The 24,072-nt window shown below is 47.1% G+C and overlaps 1 long non-coding RNA gene across 1 annotated transcript in view; it reads right to left on the bottom strand.

The window, feature by feature from the left end:
- The window catches only part of LOC146786132 (uncharacterized), a 156,488-nt gene extending 132,868 nt beyond the window's left edge, over window positions 1–23,620 (bottom strand). The window contains exon 1 of the long non-coding RNA XR_014970856.1: window positions 22,711–23,620. This is a non-coding gene — a long non-coding RNA (uncharacterized LOC146786132). The remainder of the gene's footprint in view (window positions 1–22,710) is intronic.
- Between the last annotated feature and the right edge of the window lie 452 nt (window positions 23,621–24,072).

Here is a 24,072-nt window from a genome sequence, read left to right as displayed (position 1 = left end):
CCCGCCAAACCCCTGTCCCGCCAGCTCCTCTCCACCACGCCCGCGTCACACCCCCCCCACTCCTCCCCGTCTCCTCCTCGGTCGCCTCGTGGCCCGCCGCGATCACACCCCCACTGGGGACCGCGCTCCCCCCCTCACATTTCTCCCCACCGTCTGCCTACCCTGCCTATCAACGCTTCTCATACCCAGTCCCGGGCTGCCCGCCCCCCCCCTGCCCCCGTCCCCCACACTCCCCAACTCCGTAGCCTCCAACCACGGGGCCGCGCGCCTCCGCGCTGTGCCGGCCCCAGATATTTCCTCCAGTGGTGCACTCTCCCCGGGCCCTTCCCCAAGCCCCTCTTCCTCCTCTTCTCGCTCTTCCCGCCCCCGCGCGCTCCGCGATCCTCCCCTCGTCACTGCCCGGCCCTCTGCCGAGCGTCCCCGCGCCCCCGCCGTCACCATGGCAACGGCCACTCCCCGGCTCGAGGAGCGGCCCGCGTAAGACCTGGGCCTCTCCTGTGAGGCGTCCGGAACCTTCCTCCGTCGCGTTGCTTGTCCCCGCCCCCTCCCCGCCTCCAGCCCCTTCGCGCTCCCCTCCGCTACCGCCGTGGACCCAGAGGCAGCGCTCCTGATATACGCGCCGCCTCTGACACTCACCGCTCCTCCCGACGGACTCCCGGGTGGCGAACAAGCCGCGACGGCGGCCGCCACCCTCGCGGACGCGCGCCTCGCCGGGCGCCTCGTCCAATTTGCATCTCGGACCAGCAAGTCCATTCTCCCCGCCTCGCTCAACAGACGGATGGCCTCCAAGACACGATAGTCTCCTCCTGACATGACTCCAGGTACTTTTTTAACTCCTACTCTACACCTACACAAACCACCAAAAACTTTAAACTCGCGCACCCAGCCACCAGGCCACCAAGCCTAAAATTGTGGCTGGGCTGGCGCGCGATTTACCTATATACCCCTTGGGCTACTATCCCTGGATTTGGGCTACATTTGGGCTATCCCCAAATGTAGCCCAATTATTACAAAATGGCCGTTCGGCCACGCCCCCCCCTCCCCACCTGCCCGGGCGGCAGACCTCGCGGTGCTCGGCTGCCCCCCAGGCTCCCAATGCACACAGTGACCACCTACTGCAGGAAGTGCTGTTGAATGCGAGACCGGCTGTCGTACTAGATGCTTGGAATCCCATTGTAATCGAAAAGATCTCAAACCAAAAGCGTATAAGGTGTCATCTTAACAACACTGAAGCACTATCAGCCTCCGCCAAAATACTATATGAGAGAGAAAAAGAATCCGCCCCCCCAACGCTAAAAGCATGGGAACATTTTATTACGACCTTTAGTGGGAAATTTGCGATTAGGATGGGGACCAAACCAAGAGAATTGGAAGACGATCTAACAAGGTTGAAAAGCAGCCCGGAATCAGAGAGACTAAAACACACCATAAATCAAACACTGAGATAACTTTGAAAAACACCAGGGAACTTGGACTTGCAGTTAACCCTTCGACAAATAAAGGCACTACTGAAAAGGAAGAAGTGGAGGAAAATAAGATTGAAGAATGATGGGCCAAGTTACTGCATGATGCCAAACAAAAAAACAGCGCCAAGTTTTGGCAAACGATCCACAAGATAGAGCGACCGAACCATCCGGCAATCAGCTCCAATATAACAGAGGTCGCTTGGGTAGACTATCTCTCCTCACACTTCAACAATAACAGGCAAAAGGAAGTGGATGCGAACCAGGAAATGGGTACTGCGACAACGGATAGTGTAGTCACCAACAAGGGAAAAAGTGACACAAAATCTCACTATGGAAGCTCAATCGGCCGATTGCTCTAATCCCCACAAACAACAGGGGATTCACCTCGCCACCGACTTAGATTCATTAGCCTCCATTAAAGAGGAATGGTATGCACCCACGGAAAAACAGATAAAACGTCTGATAGCCAGGGCATAGCTATGGGTGCCCCAGGCCCTAATGGCATCCCTCCAATGTTGTACAAACATGACGCCGACTTCTGGAGCAAGGCTTTATTATCAGTCTTTAAGGGCATAAACTGTATAGCCATCATCCCGTAATCCTGGAAAGGATCAATTATCAGTCCTATTTTTAAACAGAGCGACAGAAACGATCCAAACAACTATCGACTAATCGCCCTTATCGACATAGATGTAAAAAACCACACAGGATTAATCTTGGATGAGTTAACCTATTGGGCCTCAGAAAACTTTATCATTCCTACCAATCAAACTGGGTTTTGCAGTGTCCAAGGAACAACAACTAATATCTTGGCCCTAACACTGTTAATGGATGCAGGAATCAAAACCCCCCTCTTCCTTTGTTTTATTGACTATGCAGCCGCTTTAGATCATGTTGACCGAGCCAAACTCTGGGGAAAACTTGAAAGCTGAGGTTTACCAAATTTGCTCTTGGATCGGCTCCAGCAGTTACACACAGATACCTGGGTTAGGATTAAATTAGGCGCAGGGACACATATCTCAAAACTAATCATGACCTCGAAAGGCCTCAAGCAGGAGTGTGTCCTTGCGCCGCTTCTTTTTAACCTTTTTTTAGCTGATCTCTCAGGGGAGTTGGATAGCTGCACATCCCACGCTCCAAAACTAGGAAACAAGTTATTGTCAAACCTGCTATATGCGGTCGATCTGGTTTTGATAAGTCGGACTCCTGTTGGTCTTCAGTATCTATTAAATACCACAAGTAGTTTCTCACATCGTAAGGCCCTCCAAATAAATCTTAAGAAAACCAAAATTATGGCAGTTAACTATCAAAAAAAGAAGAAGAATAGTTGGTTCCTAGATGGCCAACGTTTGGATCAGGTAACAAGTAAATATCTGGGAATACTTATGGACCATAAAAGCGTCCATACGGAGAAAGGGAACTACGAATTATTTAGCATTGAAATTGTAATTGTAATTGTAATTGTAATGGTATTTGTAGAGCGCGATTGCTGCCCGTGGGCGTCCAAGCGCTAAGCTGACCAGAAAGTGACGGAGGAGGTGCTATGGTACAGTGGGTTTGTCAAACAGCCATGTTTTTAAGTTTTTGCGGAATGATAGAAGATTTGAGTTGGACCGGAGTGAGAGGGGAAGGTCGTTCCAGAGCCTGGCGGTATTCAGCGAGAACATTCTTCCCCCTGCTCTGGCTCGCTTTACTCTGGGAATGACGGCAAGGAAGGCCTCCTTTGATCGTAGGTTCCTGTTGGGATGATAGGGGGTGACAAGATTTCTGTTGATCGCTGGGCTTGTGTTCCAGAAGGTGCGGTGCGCCAGGCACAGTGCTTTGAAGGCTATCCTCTGCCTCACTGGCAGCCAGTGGAGAATTTTTAGAGCAGGTTTAGCAGACTGAGTGCGCGGGATTTCTAGCAAGGAACGAGCTGCACAGTTTTGAACAACCTGCAGTTTTCGAAGTGTAAACTCAGGTGCCCCCATGTATAGGGCATTGTTCGAGTCAAGGCGAGACTGGATTAGCCCTTGGACCGCAACCTTTTTGGCTTCTAGTGGCAGCAGCGGAAGAACCTTCCTCAAGGTTCTTAGAAGGCCAAAGCATGTGGCAGATAGTTTTGTGGCCTGGGTGGAGAAGGAGAGTTTGCTGTCCAACCACACTCCCAGGCTCTTCACGCTTTCCTTTGGGGTGGGGGGGGGACCCAGTGCATTAGGCCACAGGGAGGTGAATGGGACTGGAGAAGGTGGGCCTAGGAGCATGAGCTCCGTCTTATCTCCATTTAATTTAAGGGAGGAGTTGGTCATCCAACCCTTTATGTCCTCTAGGCAGTGTAGCAGATCGGCAGGGGAGCACTTGCTGTTCTCGGTGGCCAGCGAGACCACCAGCTGGGTGTCGTCGGCGTATGACACGATTTTGATGCCATGCGGTTCGACGACACTTGCCAGCGGCCTCATGTAGACGTTAAACAGCACAGGGCTCAGGGAAGAGCCCTGTGGTACTCCGCAGCTCAGGGGTTTGCTTGAGGATACTGTTACACCGTCGAAGATCTGAAACGACCTCCCAGACAGAAAGGATTCCAGCCACCTTAAAGCGTCACCTGAAACTCCGATGTTATGGAGACGGTCCAGCAAGGTGGAGTAGCTGACCGTATCGAATGCGGCACTTAGATCAAGGAGGATCACTGCCACTGATCCTCCTTGGTCCAGAATCCTTCTAGTATCTTCGGTGACTGCTAATAAGGCGGTTTCTGTCCCGTGTTGTGGTCTAAAACCTGTCTGGGATATGTGTAACAGCGAGTGATCCTCCAGGAACTGCACCAGCTGTGCATTTATGTGCTTCTCTAGCACCTTGCTCGTCCAAGGAAGGAGTGAGATGGGACGGTAACTTGACAGATCGTTTGGGTCTAGGCTAGGTTTCTTTAGCAGTGCCCGTACCATGGCCTGCTTCCAGGCTGTAGGGACAGAGCATGCAGAGATGGACGAGTTCAAGAGATCCAAGATTACAGGCAGGGTGGCTTTGCTTGCCTGCATCAGGATGTCTGGAGGGGCAGGGTCACGGGGAGATCCCGACTTGACCGCACGGGCCACTTTGCCTAAAGTGTCGAGGTCGAGGGGGAGAAAGTGCTCGAGCGACGGCTGGCCTGGACGGGGAGGTGGTCTGAGGCGAGGTGGTTTGAACGCTTCCGGGGGGGTGGCTGCAGGTGGAAAGGTGGAATAGATTTTTAAAACTTTGTTATGGAAAAAATCTGCAAGCTCGTTGCATTGCTTCTGGGATTTGATAGGGGGGGGAGCCGTGGTGGCGCTAGAGCATTGTTTTATGATTTGGAAGATTTCCTTGGGTTTGGACTTCGCTTCCATTATTTTCTCTGAGAAATAGGTAGCCTGGGCTGCTCTAATCCCTTCTTTATATACCTTGATGGCCTCTTTATAAGAGGTCTTCTTTTCTGGGAGGAAATCTAGGCGCCAGGCTCTCTCTCTTTGTCTGCAAGTGCGTTTTAGCTGTTTTAGAGAGTCAGAAAACCAGGGGGCAGATTTATGAAGTCTCTTAGAGGAGGATTTACGCATCGGGAGAGTGGAGTCTAATGAGCGGGTGATCCAGTCTCTATAGATGTCATTTCCCACATTAGGATCCGAGCAGGGTGAGGGGCAAGTGGAATCCAGTTGGTGCAGCCAGGATTCCAACGGGAGTTTTGACCAGTTCCTCCTGATGGTCACTTGAGGGGGTGCTTGGGGATTTTTATGAGTGGCCCACGAGAAAGGGACCAGAGAGTGGTCTGACCACGGAAGGGGAATGGGTTGATCAACCGTTAGGTCCAGGCAGTTGCTGAAAATGGGGTCTAGCAAATTGCCTTTTCCATGGGTCGGAGCCGCCACCAGCTGGGTGAGTTGGAGGGCCTCCAGATCTTCTAGTAAGTCCTGTGCGATGTGATCAGCAGGGGAATTAAAATGAAGATTGAGGTCCCCCAAAATCGTGTGGTTGGCTGATGTGAGGGTTCTTACCGCAATGAAGAGATGGCTTCCCGACCTCACGCTTGATCCCTTCCTACTGTTAGTTTCGTGATTGAGGCAAACTAGGTGTTCGGATCAGAGGTATTCTATTCCTGGGTGAAATTCCCGATAGCAGATCCACAGACACATTTATTCCACGAATACATTGAAATGGATCCACCGGAAGAACACATAGCATAAGAGGACATTGATGTCCCGTTAACTTACCAGCAACATAAAAACTGGTTTAAAGGCTCCCTACATCACACAACTTTGGTCATAAGACTCGGTCCGCTCAGAATAGTAGGAACGACATGGCGGCTTACACTCTACAACCTGAGATAGACACACTGCCAGTAGGGGAATTGCGTACACTTTATAAAGAAGTAGTCAGGCTATACAGACACATTGTCGAGTTCATCGTGCAAACACTTACGTCACAACCTGCGAGAGCAGCTCCACCTGGTACAGTCCAGACCCAACACACACCAATAATTAGTCCACAGACACTAAAAGCAATCATGGGTGCGTTCCCATCTAAAAGGGATCAAGTACCATTCTGGATCGCCCAAAAAATAGCACACTTTGAAGCAGTATTTTCCCATACGGGTCTGCAGGAAAAACAGAGGATGTTAACAATTTGCTTGCCAATGGGGATGGTTCCCTCACTCGAGGATTGTACCACATGGAGAACAATTTTCACTGTAGTTTACATTAGGATACATGGTGCCCCTTCTATACCAGTTAATCCTGAAGTATTGAAACAAATAAAGAATAATTAGGGGGCAGGACCTGCCCTGGACTTGGGGAGGAAACTGATGGGTAATTTTGACCAAGTCTTAGCAATTATGCTGAGCAACATCAAGGGGGAAGCAGCAGCTGTGGCTATACGCCAACGCATAAGGGAAACAGTTCCTGCAAATCAGGAACGTGCATTACCAAAGATTATCGAGGATACCTATGCTTCACTAGGTAGAGATAGTTTGGGAGCCAAACCAGGGATACCACAAGTGGTGAGTAATTCTGACAAGTATAATTTAAAGCAAGCACCCACTTCTTTTAAAAAGAAATGGGATAATAGTCAATCCAAAAATAATAATAATAAAGGAAACACTTTTCGATCAAGGGGTGGGTCTACCCAACGGGAGTCCTCTGAAAAGAGGTTCAACCGTAGGAATCGTAATAACATTAGGAAACATGACAGGTATCAGGATACTGATAAACGTTCCTTTCATTCCTTTCAGGGTTCATAAAAAAGCTCGGAGAGGCAAGGACAGTCAGAACTAAATATTTAGGATCAACCAAAGGGAAAAAGGGAAACACATCCTAATTCAGACTACATTGTGAAACAGGAAGAACAACCTAAAACAAAAACTCAATTCAAAAAGAAGAAAGTAGCTGGATTAAAAATTAGAAATGCCCAGGTTACCGAGGACTCAGCTTCTGAACAGGGAATGGGCTGTGATGATGCTAGACAGTGCAGCAGAAGTAACAATAGCTCGCCAGAACCTGAAGGAATTTCTGGTGACAGCAGGGTTGAATGAATACATCACTGTGGAAACACGTGATACAAGAGTGAATGCCCCACGCTGTGTACATGAAATTAATCTCCAAATAGAGGGCTACATCTCAAGAAACATTAAAGATCTCCTTTGGGAAAATTTGACGTTTGGATATGACATCCTGTTAGCAGAAAAAGACTGGCCGCCTGAATTTATAATGGATTTCCCAAAAGGTGAAAGTGTGATTTTGTCTGTTTTCTCCGACCTCGTTCTGTTTCCTTAAAACACTCATATGCACAGGAGTGTGCACAAGTGCTAGCTCCAGCATTATACCACAACCATGTAGGGTGGGACCTGGGGTCCAAACACCACAAAATCACATTAAAATCTACTCCAACCCCACAGAGGCAAAGAAACAGATCAAAGAAATCTTAAACCAACTTGAATACCAAGGTGTAATTAAAACTTGCACCTCACCAATGAACAACCCTTTGTTTCCGTAAAATGAAACCAGACAACAAATATTTAGTTCTGGTTGTGAGGGTTTTTAGTAACTCAGGAAAATCGGCGCTCTGCTGGTAAACGTAAGTATAAATAAGAACAGAGTGTTATGGTGCCACCAGGTAAGGGGGTAAGCTCTATAACCCCTCAATTGCATATGGGAAAAATCCCATACAGTCACAGAATTCAGCAAGAGGCTGGGCACACATGTAAGACAGTTGTACAATGCAGATGTATTCATACAGATCTAGTAGATTGGAAACAATGTTCAATTATCCATGTTGATAGAAAGTTATTCCGTCTTTATGAATGAATGAAGTAGCATTTGTAAAGCGCATGGCTACCCGGAGGCATCCCAGCGCTAGGGTTGAACCGAAGTAGACTTACTCAATCAGTGAGCGAAAAGCCAGGTCTTAAGCCTTTTATGAAAAATGGAGTGATCAGATTCTTTACGCAAGTACAACGGCAAGGTATTCCAAAGTTTGGAAGCATTATAAGAAAAAAGACGGCCGCCGCTTCTGGACCTCTTAATTCTGGGAACAGATGCCAGATGCAGATCACTCGAGCGTAACTGTCTTTGCGCTTTGTAAGGTACAACAAAGGAGGAGATAATGTCAGGGCCCTTACCTCCAAGTATCTTGTGTGTGGTACACAAGGCTTTAAAGTAGACCCTTTCCTGGATAGGAAGCTAATGTAGAGCTCTGAGAGCGGGTTTAGCTGAATGACGGCAAGGAACACCCTCCAGCAATCGGGCGGCACAGTTTTGCATAGTTTGAAGTTTTTTAAAGACTGCACCGGGAGCACCAAGGTAAAGAGCGTTACCATAATCGAGGCGGGATAAGATCAACGCCTGGACTACGAGCTTCCTTGCTGAAAAAGGGAGCAGAGGCAGTACTTTACGAAGGAGTTTAAGAACACCAAAACAGGAGGCAACTACCTTCGTGGCTTGAGTTTTGAAGTTGAGTTCAGAGTCAAGCCAGAATCCCAGACTCTTTATTTCAGGTTTGGAAACTGGCAGAGGGCCCATAGTTGCTGGCCAGATGCTAGCAACCTCGAGGGGAGAGGGATTGCCGAGCAACATAAGCTCAGTCTTATCACCATTCAGTTTGAGATGGGAGTGGGACATCCACCTCATCACCTCCTCGAGGCAGGGGCCCAACCTGGATGAAGGGCCACTTTTATTATTAAATGCCACCACTAACTGGGTGTCATCTGCGTACGTGATTATGTGCACCCCAGAGGGCAAGACAATCTCCGCCAGGGGGGACATATAGGCGTTAAAGGGAGTGGGGCTCAGGGACGAGCCCTGAGGCACTCCACAGTGCAAGGATCTTGAACTTGAGATGGCCTCGCCCCCAAAAACCTGATAGGATCTCTCCTCTAGGAAGGAACACAACCAGTTGAGCGCTGGACCTATTACTTTTTTTTTTTTTTTAATTTTTATTGTTTTCAAAACAACAACTCAATACATGCCCCTCTACCCCCACCGTCGAAAGGAAAACTGTACATTTATCATTGCTACCAAACATCCAGGAGCTTAATCATCCTTCCCATGTGGACCCTCCCGCCCTCCCTCTCCCACCCCATGTCAGTGTGCCCCCCTCTGTCGTCCCCTCTCCTTACGTACCCTTCCCCGACTATGAGTCCTGTACGGGTGCTCAACCGCCCCTAGGAAACCCAGGCTTTCCCACACATCCCGCTACTTCTAAATCGTCCAGTGCTCACCAGTATTCCTCCCCTACTCCCCCCCCACCGTATCCTCCTGCCTGTCAGACGTGCTCCCTGCTTCCCCTGTGTCAGACATCAGCCACTGAAATTCCACCACCAGCGCCTCCCACGCTCGGGCCGTCGCCAGAGCTCTCTCGTCGTCCCTCCGGAGGGCCAATTGCAACCGGAGTGTGCCCTCCGCCCCAGCCCATCTCGCAAACGCCACCCTCCACCGCAAGAAACTTGGCCCCGCCCGGGATTTCCAGTGCATGGTCAGTTCCCTCTTGGCCATGATCAACCCTAAATCGTAGAACTTACTGGTAACCTTCGTCCGTCAGGTGTGGGGAAACCAAAGCAACAAGCAAGCCCCCATTTCCGGAGCAATAGAACGGTCTGTCACCTGATTCAGGCAATCCACTACATCTGCCCAATAATCACCCAACTGCACGCAGGACCAAAACATATGGCGGAAATCGGCCCCCTCTCCCCCACACCTCGGGCACTGAGAGTGAGCACCCCCAAAATATTGCAATATCTTAACCGGTGTCAGATAAGCCCTGTGCAGCGTAAAAAACTGAACCAACTGAAACCGGGCATTCCGCGTTCCCTTCCAGGCCCTCCGCACCAGCGTGGACCACGTGGTCTCGGGGATCAATTTCGCAAGGTCCACTTCCCACTTACCCCTTAACACGGCTAGGGGTTGCAGGCCCTCTGTCGACAGCCTGCGGTAGAGGCAAGTAATGGCCTTGGCCGTCCCCGCCGCCATCACTACATATTGGCAACCGGTGGCTCCGAGAGCCCCATAGCCCAATGTCTCTGGAGGCTCGCAACAAGGGCCGCGTGGAGTAAATAGTCCCCCCGCGGAAGCCCATAAGAGTCCTGCAAGTCCTGGAAGGGCAACAGCACCCCTTCCCTGAATAAATCGCCTACCACCTGCACGCCCAGCTCCTCCCAAACAGCTAGTCCAGACCAATCGCCCCCATGCGGGAGCGCCGTACACATTCCCAAAGGGATCTCCGGGGCATAAGGGTGAGCTATGGCGGTCCGCCTCTGGCACCTGTTCCAGCACAACCGGAGGGTACGTTCCTCCAGAGTAAGCTGGGCAAGGTCCAGCCGCTGTTGAAGGACTATGAAGGCGAGCCATGCCGCGGAATTAACCTACCCTGTGGGCCGTCCGGGCCTCTATACTCCCTGGCCACCACCTGCGTAAGCCATTGGAGCTGGGCCGCCAGGTAGTACCGCGCTGGACCTATTACACCCAATTCCATGAGTCGGTGGGTTAAAATACGGTGGTTAACCATATCAAATGCTGCGCTGAGGTCCAGCAAGATCACGGCTAGAGACCCTCCTGTGTCAAGGATTCTCCTTGCGTCCTCAACAACGGCCATTAAGGCGGTCTCAGTCTTATTCAATTTTCGTTTGAGCAAAACAGAAACCAGCCAACAGGTGTTTTGTCGCATTTGGAAATCAATTCCGCGACTTCCTCAGGGCTGTCTGAAGATGAGAAATTCTTGGTAGTCGCTCTGCCGGTGATAATTCTGACCCGGCTGGTCAATATGTAGGCCTCAATTAATGGACTGTGCAGTTTAGGAAACACCCTGATATTGGTGATCCTGAGTTTTAAGTCTGCTGTGAGTCTTCTCTGAGAAGGTACGATCGTAAATGTCCGTAAATGACGTATCCGGAACACGGAATACTGCTGTGAGGCACATTAGCACGCACGCTTTAGATCTTATTGGGCGAAGGGTACATACAAGAAACCTGGGAGTTGCCATACACATATATTTGCAGGAACAAGGACAAGGAAGTTTTCTTGAGTGGTTTAAACTGCGAAAAGGCCTTGAGTGGCTCTTTAGTGTGTAAGGAAGTGTCGCTTCACGGAGCGTGTAACGAGTCATTAACTAACCCCGGCTGCTGTAATTCATCCAGTTTTTGAGTTACTTTCCAATGGGAGTTACTTGAGAATGAATGACCAAGGCTGTTGTGGGATAATGCCAGGTGTTGCTTATCTAGTAACTGTAAACTCCAGGGTTATTTGTTGTAAGCAAGTATTGCTGCCCCCAGCTTCCACAGTTAGAGAGGCACCACTGTGGCCTTCACTGAATGTTTCCAACATAGGGTTTGATTCTCTGAGCAGACTGAAAGCCATGCTGTTTCAGCAAAATGTAGCCTTAACTTCAGCCTCAGAGATCTTTGATCTCCAGGTTGCAAGGTCCTCGGCAGAGATACAGGCTCTGGTCCATCCGAGCTTCCCGATCCATTTCATAGAAGCTTATTTGAGAGCATTGTATCAGGTCCGTTAACCACCTATTAAACCATTTTTGGAGCGGTTCCATTCACTCCGTACTTGGAAGAGTTTTTTAGGGCTTCCTTTGGTCCTGCTTTTACTTCTATTGCTTTGCAATGGATGAGCATCATTTGAGATATGGAGAGAACACTACAGAAGCGATGTTGTCGTGAGCGATTTGGTTTCTTCCTGGTTATATCTCGGCTTTGAGAGCTGAGTGAGCATTGGTTCCTGTCTTTCAGACGGGCCTGGCTTGACTGCATTCTGCCAGTATTCCCCTGCCTCTTTTGCGGATTTGGACCCGTGTTGGACCTCTGTCTGACACTTCCATTGGTTGCACCGCCAGACAGAGTCATGCTCCTGGCTCCTTTGCGGGCCCACGGGCACAGTTGTCCACACCTTATTCCTATTTTGGTGATGGCGTTCCTAGAGCCTCCATGGGATGCTTCAGCTCCTGTTGGAACTGAAATCATCTCTGCTACGGATGTGCAGATATCAGTCTCAGGCACAAGGGCATCTAATTCTTCCTCGACGGCTGCCGTGGAAACCAGCAATGACCTCCTCTGCTCTCTTGATACCATACTGGAAGTACTGGAGGGACTGCCTCCTGCGGATGACATGTTCAGTGATGTTGAGTCTTCAGCGCAGGTTTCCTAAACAATTTGGCCCCTCTTGTGCTGGGAACCACTTGGCAACTTTTTAAACATTTACCAAATTGAAGGTCTAACTGACTTTGTTTTATTCTTCTCTGCTCTGTCTGAGTATAGAGGCTTTGAAAGTGCTCAGAAAAACAATGACAATATATTCAAACATATAGAGGACACTTTCTGAAAGCTTTTTTAAGGGAAGAATCCTTTTGATATCGACCTTGCTTTTTATGAACATTTTGTAAGGCTTTTTAATGCTTTTAGCATGTTTTTTATGGTTTCTGTTCCCCTTTTAAGCACTGACTCTGTCATTTGCCTAGCTGACCTTATTGACCCTTTGATGAGGAGTGGGTGTCATGTCCTTTAGGATAGTCCCATCATGTACATACCCACTACATACGTTTTGACTCATCCACACGACATAACGGTTATACACAGGTGACCTTTTACCTCGTAGCTTACTTTTGTCTTTTCGACACCAGGCTCTCAGTAGCCTATCTTAATCCCTGTACCTGACGTACATAAACATGTCCCAGGCACAGTAGAATAATTCTGTATAAGGGTAACGACTTTTTTCATCCATGGCCAACAGCCAGCTGAGCATGAGTGTTTTTTTAGAAAAGGATTAGCGAAGGATTAGTGAATGTTTTCAAAACACATCAATTCTAAAAAAAACCTGAGTGACCACTTTAGTATAAAAGACCCTCACTCCCCCATAGAAAGACAGAGGAGAACTCCTTCCAGGCTGGACCGAGACTCTGCAGGCTGATCCTTCAAAGGCACAGACCTGACATCCCTTGCGGGGTGCCGTCCTCGACGCAGAGTCAGGGGTCCTTCATTCAGAACCATCAGGTGAGGGGTTAGTACTTCCCCGGGGATTCTTACCTCCATTAGGATCTATATTAGCACTTACATACATGTTTCACCTACATATTTAGGCTAGGTACATTTAGGTCGGTTACGCATCGTAGGAGTACGCCAATGCTATTTTTTTAAATAATCAGTTTTTATTCATCTTATTAGCACTATGGTAGAAATGTATCTGCTATTTACGATATTGGTGCTAGCGATCACATTTGTCTGCTCCTGTCTTTTGATTGTCACAGCACTTTTCACACTAGACTGATGCTTGACCAATAAATAATTATTGAAACTGTTCCAATCATCATTCCATGTGTATTCTGAGAAAAGTAAGCATGAGTGACTGAGCGAAAGATACTGTATTGTTTTCCACGATACCTGAGAAATTAGGGTTGTCGTTCAGTGGTTGCCAGAAATTACACATATCACTGTAGAATGCAGGGGGGTGGTAGTGGCACCATAGAGCTAGCTGGTCAAACGGCTGACTCATCCTGTGGGGGTGTCCAGAGTCTGTCTGCTCACCAAGACCTCAGTTTAGGTCAACCAAAACGCCCAAGTCCTGGGGGGTCCTAGGAACTACACAAAACTAGGAACTCAGGAAGCATCACAAGTGTAGCCTGGCCCATGCAGGTTTTAGAGAACATTTTTGAAGCACTGCCTTTAGGGCATTTTAAAGATCAACAGGAACAAACCAGGGATAGGACACTAATACTTGTTCTAATACTGCAGCTGCTTTGAGTAGCCTGTGTGCATAGTGTGGACAATGACCCTTTTCCAATATGGCGACCAGACACCTCTGATTACAAAAACTGACACAAAAGAGAATGCTTTTTACTAAAGCATTTAATGAAGTAGATCACCCTTGGAGGTGACAAATGAAAAAAAACAATTGATGGACGGAATTCTGAACAATCTCAAACACTATCAGGGGAACTTAACAAATCACACAGGATCAGAATGACGCTCACTCCCAATGCCCTTCTCAGGACCCCCCCTGCTAAATTTGTTTTAATCCATCGCAGGTAAGTTCTGAGGGGGAAAGGGGATTGGACAGAGAAGAGACAGCTCCAAAACACTGCTGGTCCTGCTTAATCTTCTTCTTCAGGTTGTTAGGCGAGAAACATTAAATAGTCAGATATATCGGTTACCTTGACAGACTGCTTTCCTTAATATAGACACATATACATTTAATAACTAATCCCACCAGTAAGTAGTTTTGGGCTTGCCACTCTTCTTACTTCTCTTGAGCGTTGTGTGTGTTTACCCAGAGAAGCCTTCTCTCTAATAACTTGTTCTATTCCTTGCAGGCCGTTCTATTCTAAGGTTCTCTGTCTTGATAAAGGAAAAAACAAGGTAAGTTATCTTTCTGTTCTGTAAGTATGTAATGTAGTTCGATGTTCCCTTCCTACCTATGTACTTACTGGACAAGTGATTGAGATGTTTATAATTTGTTGCCTGAAGTATGAGAACTTCAATTAAATAGAGATATGAGGACAATTGCACCTGTCTAAGATTTTTTCTAAATGGAAGATTTGCTAATTTATGCTTCCCAGCCAATTAGAAAATGTGCTTATAATCAGTTTGGTATGACTATTTATCACAGTTCTTATGGCGGCTGCCAAGACGTGTGCAATTTAATATTTTCCTTCTCAGGGAAAAAATGTAATGAAGCGCGAACGGAAATCTCTCAGTGTTCGCACTTGTTCGTTTTTTGAATTATGCAGCTCAAAAGAGAGGCGCGTTTAAATATTGCAGAGGAATTTCTGTAACCTTGCCGGTAGTGCGCACAAACTGAAACGTGCACACGAGTTTAATTCCTGCAGCCTTTAGGTACCGCGAGGCACAAAAGGAACAGTGCCCGCGAGAAAACTTCAAATCCAGAATGAGAAATTCGATCTAGAATAATGCAGCTCAGAGAAACAATGCTCGCGTTTTTCCCTAGTGCGAATTTACAGGACGTTAAGAGTTAACTGAACTTGTCAACATTCTCTTCCTTGTCATTCTCTCAGGAAATACAATACTAAATATATTTAATTGGTTAAAGTTGAATTAATCTTCTTCACAGATTTATTTCAATCGTTAGCGCAAGCAAGGCTTCAGTCAGAATTATGTTTCAACAGCTATTGCCTGAAAACTTGGATGGGAACAGAAATAATACTTTGAAGTTGACACTAACCTTTAATCTTGAATATTGGTAGTAACCGACGAAGCTAACCCCGCATATTCCGCCACTACCCTGACTAACTTTCGCGACGCATGAACAACAGGTGCTGCTCCAGAAGAATCTTCAGTGAAGTGCACAGTAGAATGTTGGAGCACACCTCACCAACTGTCATTTGCAGAAAGACTAGACTGCTAAACAGAGTTATGCTGTTGCAATGTCAGGATGTTGGCAGCCATGTTGGAGTTTCTACGGTGCCAACTAGCGCTCCAACTAAAAGGATTAGCTACTCTTTGAGTTTGTGAAGAGAGAATAGTAGCTATGGAGGAAATAGGAGGAGGAAACCTCCTGTGATTCCTGACAGTACCCCCTCCCAACGGAGTTTCCCCCAATCTGGGTTTGGTAGGAAATTTTGCATGGAAGGCTTTAATTAATCGAGGAGCATGGGCATCATTACTTCTTTCCCAGGAACGTTCATCAGGTCCATAACCCTTCCAATCAATGAGGTAAAAGAGTTCATCATCGATGAGTTTTGAATCTAAAATCCGTTTAACTTCATACTCAGCCTCAACATGCAGGATTAGAGGATCAGGAGGGGAAGACCTACGCAACCCGGGGTGAATTGGTTTCAAAAGAGAAACATGAAAGACCGGGTGAATTTTGGTGGAACCAGGAAGAGATAATCGATAAGTAACTGGATTAATGACCTTTTCAATTGGATAAGGACCCATAAAACGAGGCTGGAATTTACGGGAACCTTTGAGTCTAAGATTTTTTGTACACAACCAGACTAAATCTCCCACATGAAGCTCAGGTGCCTTTTTACATTTTCGATCAGCGAAGTGTTTGTAACGAGCCTTTGCTGTGGACAAATTCTGGGTTACAGTGTGGTGGATCCTAGCTAACTGGTGGGCAATATCCTGAACAGCAGGAAGGTTAGTATTGTCAAAATTAACATGGGAATTAGGATGCCTGCCTGAATTTATAAAGAAAGGTGAGCAACCTGTGGAGACATTAAGAGCGTTATTGTAGGCAACCTCAGCAGTCCATAAATGGTCAGGCCAGTCACCCTCCTCATCTAACAAGTATAACCTAAGGTGTTATTCAAGTTCTTGATTAATGCGTTCGGTTTGACCATCAGTTTCAGGATGAAAGCTGGTAGAATAACGGTGGTCAATGTTAAGGCCCTTAATGTAAGCTTTCCAAAAGTGTGATAGGAACTGAGAGCCCCTGTCTGAAATGAGTACATTAGGAATCCCATGAAGGTGAATAATGTGTTCATTGAAAAGTTGAGATAGCTGCTTGGAAGTGGGTGCACCCTTAAAGGGTACAAAGTGTGCCATTTTACTAAATGTGTCAACCACAACCAGAATAGTGTCATAACCATGAGAGGAAGGTAAATCAACAATCAATTCTAGGGAGACCGTGTGCCAAGGATATGGGAGGGTTGGCATGGGTTGTAAGAGGCCCTTTCGAGCTTGCCTGTCCGATTTCCCCCGTGCACATAGTTCGCAACTCAAAACATATTGACGAATATCACGGCACATGTATGGCCACCAAAAGTTTCGTTTAAGTAAATCTTCAGTTTTTAGGATGCCCTTATGACCAGCCAGTGGATTGTCATGACTTTCCTGCATGGCTTTTAACTGGAGTACCTTAGTGGGTAGATACAAGGCAGAGTTGTGGTAGGGAAGACCGTTGTGAATGGAATGTAGCGGGTCTTCTGAGAGCCAAGTCTGCATATCCATATCTGACATCAAATTGTGAACATGATGTTCAAAGGGTTCCAAGGAAAGCACTGCAATGAATTTGTCATCAGGTATGATTGGTTGATTTTCAAAGACTGGAGTTTGATTTTCTGTATCTAGCCGTGAGAGGACATCAGCCTTTCCATTTTTGGATCCGGGACGAAAGGTAATAACAAAATCAAAGTCTGCAAAGTAGAGAGACCACCGCAATTGACGTGGTGTGAGTGTACGCGCAGAGTGCAAACATTTTAGATTGCGGTGATCTGTGAACACAGTTACAGTGTGTTTAGCCCCCATTAAGTAATGCCTCCAATCCTTGAAGGCATCCTTAATGGCCAGAAGTTTTTTTTCCATGATAGTGTAGTTACATTCCGCAGGATTGAGCTTGCGTGAACGATACGCTATAGGATGCAGCTGCCCAGTGTCTTTGTGTCTCTGTGAAAGAATTCCTCCGATGGCTAGGTCTGAAGCGTCCGTCTCCAGATAGAAGGGTTCGGAGGGATCTGCGTGAAGTAAAACTGGGGCTGTGGTGAAACTGGTTTTCATTAATCAGAAGGCCTCTTCAGCTTCATCAGACCAGTGGAAAGAGACGCCTTTCTTCAGAAGACGAGTTAAAGGAAGAATTTTAGAAGAGAATCCATGAATAAATTGTCTGTAAAAATTGGAGAATACAATAAAGCTTTGAAGTTCTTTGATACTAGTAGGAGATTTCAAGTCTGTTATTGCTTTCACCTTCTGTTCATCCATTTAAACTCCACTAGGCGAGAGTACAAAGCCAAGGAATTCCACTGTGTCGGTGTTAAAGAGGCATTTCTCCAGTTTTACATATAGAGAGATTTCCCGTAGGCATTGTAGAACCGCTCTGACCTGATCATAATGTTCTTCAGTCGTATTTGAATAACTTAAGATGTCATCAATGTAGACTATTGTACATCGGTCAATACAATTACTTAAAACATCGTTGATAAAGTATTGGAAGGCCGCAGGTGCGTTACACAGACCATACGGCATTACAAGGTACTCATAGAGCCCGAATTTAGTTCTGAACGCGGTCTTCCAATCATCGCCTTCTCGGAGTCTGATTAGGTGATATGCTCCACGTAAGTTTAGGCGAGTGTAAATCTTAGCTTCTTTCACCTGATCAATCAATACCGAGATGAGGGGTAACGGGTATCGGTTTTTGATAGTGATTCTGTTGATTGCTCTAAAGTCTATGCAAGGCCTGAAATTCCCCCCCCTTCTTTGGCACGAAAAAAAGGGGGGAAAAGACAGGGGACTGGGATGGCCGAATAAAGCCATTTACCAAGTTCTTGGTCAAATAGTCTTTTAAGTGGAGATTTTCCTTTTCCGTTAGGGCATAAACTCTACTGCAAGGTAGGTTGGCTCCGGGTTCCAGGTCGATCTTGCAGTCATAAGACCTGTGTGGAGGTAATGTTTTGGCTTTAATTTCATCAAAGACATCTGCGAATTCTCGGTAAAGCTCTGGTATGTCAGGTGTTTGAATGACACATATAGAATTTCCATTAGTGCATAACTGAGTGACCGCACTGGTTACGGTAGGGGGAGCCATATCTTCAAAACAATGTCTTGCACAATATTTCGAATTTAATTGAATAGTCCGGGCTTTCCAATCTATCAATGGATTGTGTTCAGTCAACCAAGGTAGGCCCAAGATTAGTTGAAATTGGGGGGTGTCAATTAAATTAAACTGCAGGGTCTCTTGGTGTCCCTCAATGGTGGTCATGTGTACCGATTCTGTATGACTGATTATTGGTCCTGAAGTTAATTCAGTACCATCAACTGCTCGGACCTTCTCGCTTTTCTCCTTTTTAATGGCTTGTAATCCAATTTGATCCGCAAATTTATGGTCGCATAAATTACCTGTTGCTCCAGAATCAACCATAACAATAACTCCGGTCAAATTTATACTTCTAAATCGTAATGTTACTGTCATAACCAAATGGGGCGAAGAGACTTGTAACGTGTTTGCTACCTGATGGTCTGTTGGAGTTGTTGCTCCTTTCGCAACCACGGGTCCAACTCCGCTCACCCGTGGTGCCTCTAGTTTTCCTTCTCCTTTGCTGGTAATTTTGGTCTTTTTAAACAGTTCCTGACAAAATGTCCACTTCCTCCACAATACAAACACAACTTGTTTAATCTTCGTTTCTCTTTTTCCTCCTTGGAGAGTGGACCTCTGATTACTCCAATTTGCATGGATTCTGCTCCAGTGGAACTTTCCGCTGTTCGTAACGGTTCAGTTTTAACTCGATCAAAACATGGAACACTAGGTCGAAACTCCCGTCTACGTTCTCCTTTTCGCTCGGTTTGCCGATAATCAATCACTAGAGTCAAATCCACTAGGGCAGAGATGTCAGTAGGTCGATTCGGGATTTGGGAAAGGGCATCTTTCAATTCTTCTCGCACTCCCCTGTAAAATACTGCTGCTTTTTTATTTTCTGGCCAATTCGTCTCTACTATTAATTGATTAAATTGAGCTAGATAGGCCACGAGTTCTCGGTTACCCTGTTTTAATTCTAACAGTTCGTTGTCAAACCCCTGTGATGCAGTTCTACGATCAAAGATGCAAAGGAATTCTTTCTTGAAGTCTTCAAGGTTATATAAAATTGGATCATTTTGAGACACTAGTGGCATGGACCAGGAAGCGGCGTCCCCACTAAGGTAGGACAGGATGAACGCCACACGGGATTGGGCATCAGGGAAAATGGTTGGACGGCACATGAAATGCAATGAACACTGGGTCAAAAAGATTTGTGCCTTTTGTGGATCTCCATTGAACCTCTCTAGTGGAGCAAGAGGAATTACGGGGGATAATGAGTGAATGACTTGGGTGGTGGCAAAAGACAGAGTACTAGCGTTTGGATTCTGTGTAGTAAAAGATGTGGAGGCTTGACTGGCTACCTGAACTGGTGTTCCCGTTTTAAAGGTTATAATCTCCTGTCTTAATATCTTATTCTCCTCCCTCACTGCCTCTAAGTCCCTTTGTATATTGCCTAAAATCTTGCCTAAATTTTTTAGATCCAGACCTTCCGTCATTCTGCTCAGGTGTTAGTACCAACGTGGGCACTTCACTCTGTCAGGGGAACTTAACGAATCACACAGGAGCAGAATGACGCTAACTCCCAATGCCCTTCTCAGGACCCCCCCTGCTAGGTTTGTTTTAATCCATCGCAGGTAAGTTCTGAGGGGGGAAAAGGGATTGGACAGAGAAGAGACAGCTCCAAAACACTGCTGGTCCTGCTTAATCTTCTTCTTCAGGTTGTTAGGCTAGAAACATTAAATAGTCAGATATATCGGTTACCTTGACAGACTGCTTTCCTTAATATAGATACATATACATTTAATAACTAATCTCACCAGTAAGTAGTTTTGGGTTTCCCACTCTTCTTACTTCTCTTGAGCGTTGTGTGTGTTTACCCAGAGAAGCCTTCTCTCTAATCACTTGTTCTTTTCCTTGCAGGCCGTTCTATTCTAAGGTTCTCTGTCTTGATAAAGGAAAAAACAAGGTAAGTTATCTTTCTGTTCTGTAAGTATGTAATGTAGTTCGATGTTCCCTTCCTACCTATGTACTTACTGGACAAGTGATTGAGATGTTTATAATTTGTTGCCTGAAGTATGAGAACTTCAATTAAATAGAGATATGAGGACAATTGCACCTGTCTAAGATTTTTTCTAAATGGAAGATTTGCTGATTTATGCTTCCCAGCCAATTAGAGAAGGTGCTTATAATCAGTTTGGTATGACTATTTATCACAGCTCTTATGGCGGCTGCCAAGATGTGTGCAATTTATTATTTTCCTTCTCAGGGAAAAAATGTAATGAAGCGCGAACGGAAATCTCTCAGTGTTCGCACTTGTTCGTTTTTTGAATTACGCAGCTCAAAAGAGAGGCGCGTTGAAATATTGCAGAGGAATTTCTGTAACCTTGCCGGTAGTGCGCACACACTGAAACGTGCGCACGAGTTTAATTCCTGCAGCCTTTAGGTACCGCGAGGCACAAAAGGAACAGTGCCCGCAAGAAAACTTCAAATCCAGAATGAGAAATTCGATCTAGAATAACGCAGCTCAGAGAAACAATGCTCGCTTTTTTCCCTAGTGCGAATTTACAGGACGTTAAGAGTTAACTGAACTTGTCAACCTTCTCTTCCTTGTCATCCTCTCAGGAAATACAATACTAAATATATTTAATTGGTTAAAGTTGAATTAATCTTCTTCACAGATTTATTTCAATCGTTAGCGCAAGCAAGGCTTCAGTCAGAATTATGTTTCAACAGCTATTGCCTGAAAACTTGGATGGGAACAGAAATAATACTTTGAAGTTGACACTAACCTTTAATCTTGAATATTGGTAGTAACCGACGAAGCTAACCCCGCATATTCCGCCACTACCCTGACTAACTTTCGCGACGCATGAACAACAGGTGCTGCTCTAGAAGAATCTTCAGTGAAGTGCACAGTAGAATGTTGGAGCACACCTCACCAACTGTCATTTGCAGAAAGACTGGACTGCTAAACAGCGTTATGCTGTTGCAATGTCAGGATGTTGGCAGCCATGTTGGAGTTTCTACGGTGCCAACTAGCGCTCCAACTAAAAGGATTAGCTACTCTTTGAGTTTGTGAAGAGAGAATAGTAGCTACGGAGGAAATAGGAGGAGGAAACCTCCTGTGATTCCTGACAAACACTCACCCCTGGTCAGAGATCAGGGCCGAAATCCATCGCTGTCTGAGAATAATTCAAGCATTCCATCCATCACTGTTTTGTATACTTATTGTGTTGCCCTAAGTGGGACAGGTATGCCCAGACGTAGGTCCAGTGTACACTGTGTCACGTCACTGGCACCATGCTGTACCCGGCTGATGAGCACATAACTAAGGAGAAACCGGTCCTGGGTTGCTTGTGTTCCAGTTCAGGAACACCTGGTTTGGCAATTCGGGCTGGACTGTTCCTATTGGAGAAGGGTCAAGACTGATTTGCATATAGCTGGGTCCTAACTGAGGTGGCAGGGTGTGCAGAATAATGATGGATTGGGATGTTACCAGTGGCTGAGATTAATTCATGCATTCCATCCACTGTTTTGTATACTTTCAATTATCAGAGGTATCTAGCATTAGCAGAACTGGTGCAGTCCCAACAGGAGAATGATTTGAGTAAATCAGAAGAAATCATACAGTGGGCAATCCCATTAAATGTCTTTTCTGAGAGACTTCAAAGGGATCACAGGTCTATGCAAGCATACAAGAAAATAGCTAATCATCTATGTTTGTTTCAAGTAACCATCCAAGTCTTACAAGCTGGTCGCATAACCTCAGGGACCGAGTTCAAAGACAGAGTAACTGAAACAAAATGACTAATTAAGAGAAATTCATACAGAGGCTGAGAGATCTGCAAGAAGTCTTTAACACAATTTGAGGAGCATTCATAGACAATCTAAGGTTTTATCCTGGGAATAATGATGAAAGACATGGTTTGGGGTGTAGAGGATGCCCCTTCTGTAGATGAAAGAAGAAATGAGAGATGGACTTTGTGGTTAGAATAGGGAAAGGGACAGTAAGACATTGCCTAATATTTAGAAAACTGCTATGTAGTATCTCTAGCAATAAAGTAGGGCTGGCCAAAGTCGGTCATGTGTTTTTGTTTTTATGTACATATACACCTTCCCATTTTTCTGTCATTAACTTAATCAAAAAGAGCAAGATAGCATCATTACCCCCAGGTCCCTTATGTCCTCTTCCCATTCATTTACATATTGGAGATAACTATCTCCCGACAGAAAAAAAGCGCAGAGGCATGCTGGGACCATAATACTGCCCCTCCCACCGGGAGTACATAAGCAGTACTTACCCAGCATCCCGCCTGTTCTTTTTTTCTCTCTGTCGACAGAAGTGTGTGGTGGTTGCTGGTGCTGCTCCTGCTGGGCTTGGGTGGCTTTTCTACTTGGAACTCCCCTTCCGGCTGCCTGGCTGTTCGGTCGGGGTGTCTGCTCTCCTGCCTCCTGGCCTGCCGGGCTTGCTGGGAGGCTGAGTACTTCATTGCCGGTTCCTGTGTGCCGGCCGGCCCTTTGCGGCTGGTGTGCCGGCCTCGGCTCTCTTCCGGGTCATGAGGCGCGTCTTCCTGGGTCCTGGCCGGGTGGAAGACGTGCAGTGGTGCTTCCCTGGAAGTATCTGCCCTGCCCTGGCGGCGTTTCTGGTGGTGTGCCTTGGGCTGTGGGAGGGTGGGAGCCTTGTTCCTGTCTGTCTCCAGGCCCCCCTCCCGGGTGAGTTCCGCATAGCGGTGGCAGTTTGTGCCTTCTTTGCACATGTTGTCTGTGTCCTCCCTTGCCTCCTCTGTACTGGGGTGTGTGTTTGGGTTCCATTGGAGTGGGTAGTTGATGTGGCACCACTTGCGGAGATGCCGACTCGGGAGCGAGGTTCTGGGTTCGGGTCTCGGCGTCAGCGCCACGTCCTGTGCTTCTGGGCGGGTCGTTTTCTCTCGCCATGCCAATGGGCAGCACCTGGTTGGCTTCAGGGGTGATACTTGGGCCTTTCACGTCTGCTTTCGGTGACATGATGGTTTCCTGCTCTCGGCCTCGTGGCGCCTGGAGTGCTGTTCTCTCTGCCGCCTGCCTTAGCAGTGGGCGCCGGTGGCTGTGGCTCAATGGCTGCGTTCTGTGGCTTTGGTGTGACAGGCCCCTACGCTGCTGGGGTTTGTGTCCCGACACCGGCTCCATCTTTCGGATGGTTGTGGTCTTGACCTCTTACTCTCGCGGTTTTGAGTTTCTGCGCATGTGTGGATATGTAATGCTGTCTTATTTACTGTTGCGTTGTTGGGCTGCGGTGGCTCCTGGGGATGCCGGGGTTTGAACCCGGGACCTCATGCTTCCGCTGCATGCGCTCTGCCTCTGAGCTACATCCCTTTCGGCGCCCTCCCGGCTTCTCTGTATGGTGGCGCTGTGCTGTTGCTCTTCGCTTGGGCTGCCCTGCTCCGCTGTTGTTGGGGTGTGTGGCTCCTTGCGATGCCTTCTGCCCGATTGCCTGCTGTGTGGGGGAGCCTTGCTGTGGTCTCCGGGCTCCGGCGTCTTCTGCCCTGGTCGGTTGCGCCTTGGTGGGGGCTGTGCTTCTGAGGGTGCGCGTTCTGCTTGCGTTGCTCCTCCCGGGGGGGTCCTGTCGGGGCTGCTCTCCTCCCCGTCTTGGTTTGCGTGCTGCTGGCTCTTTCCCTCGCATGCCC

This window comes from Triturus cristatus, chromosome 11, assembly GCF_964204655.1.
Source record: "Triturus cristatus chromosome 11, aTriCri1.1, whole genome shotgun sequence".
NCBI classification, from domain to species: domain Eukaryota; kingdom Metazoa; phylum Chordata; class Amphibia; order Caudata; family Salamandridae; genus Triturus; species Triturus cristatus.
The sequence above is the reverse complement of the archived record's forward strand: the minus strand, read 5'-3'. Positions and strand labels throughout refer to the sequence as shown.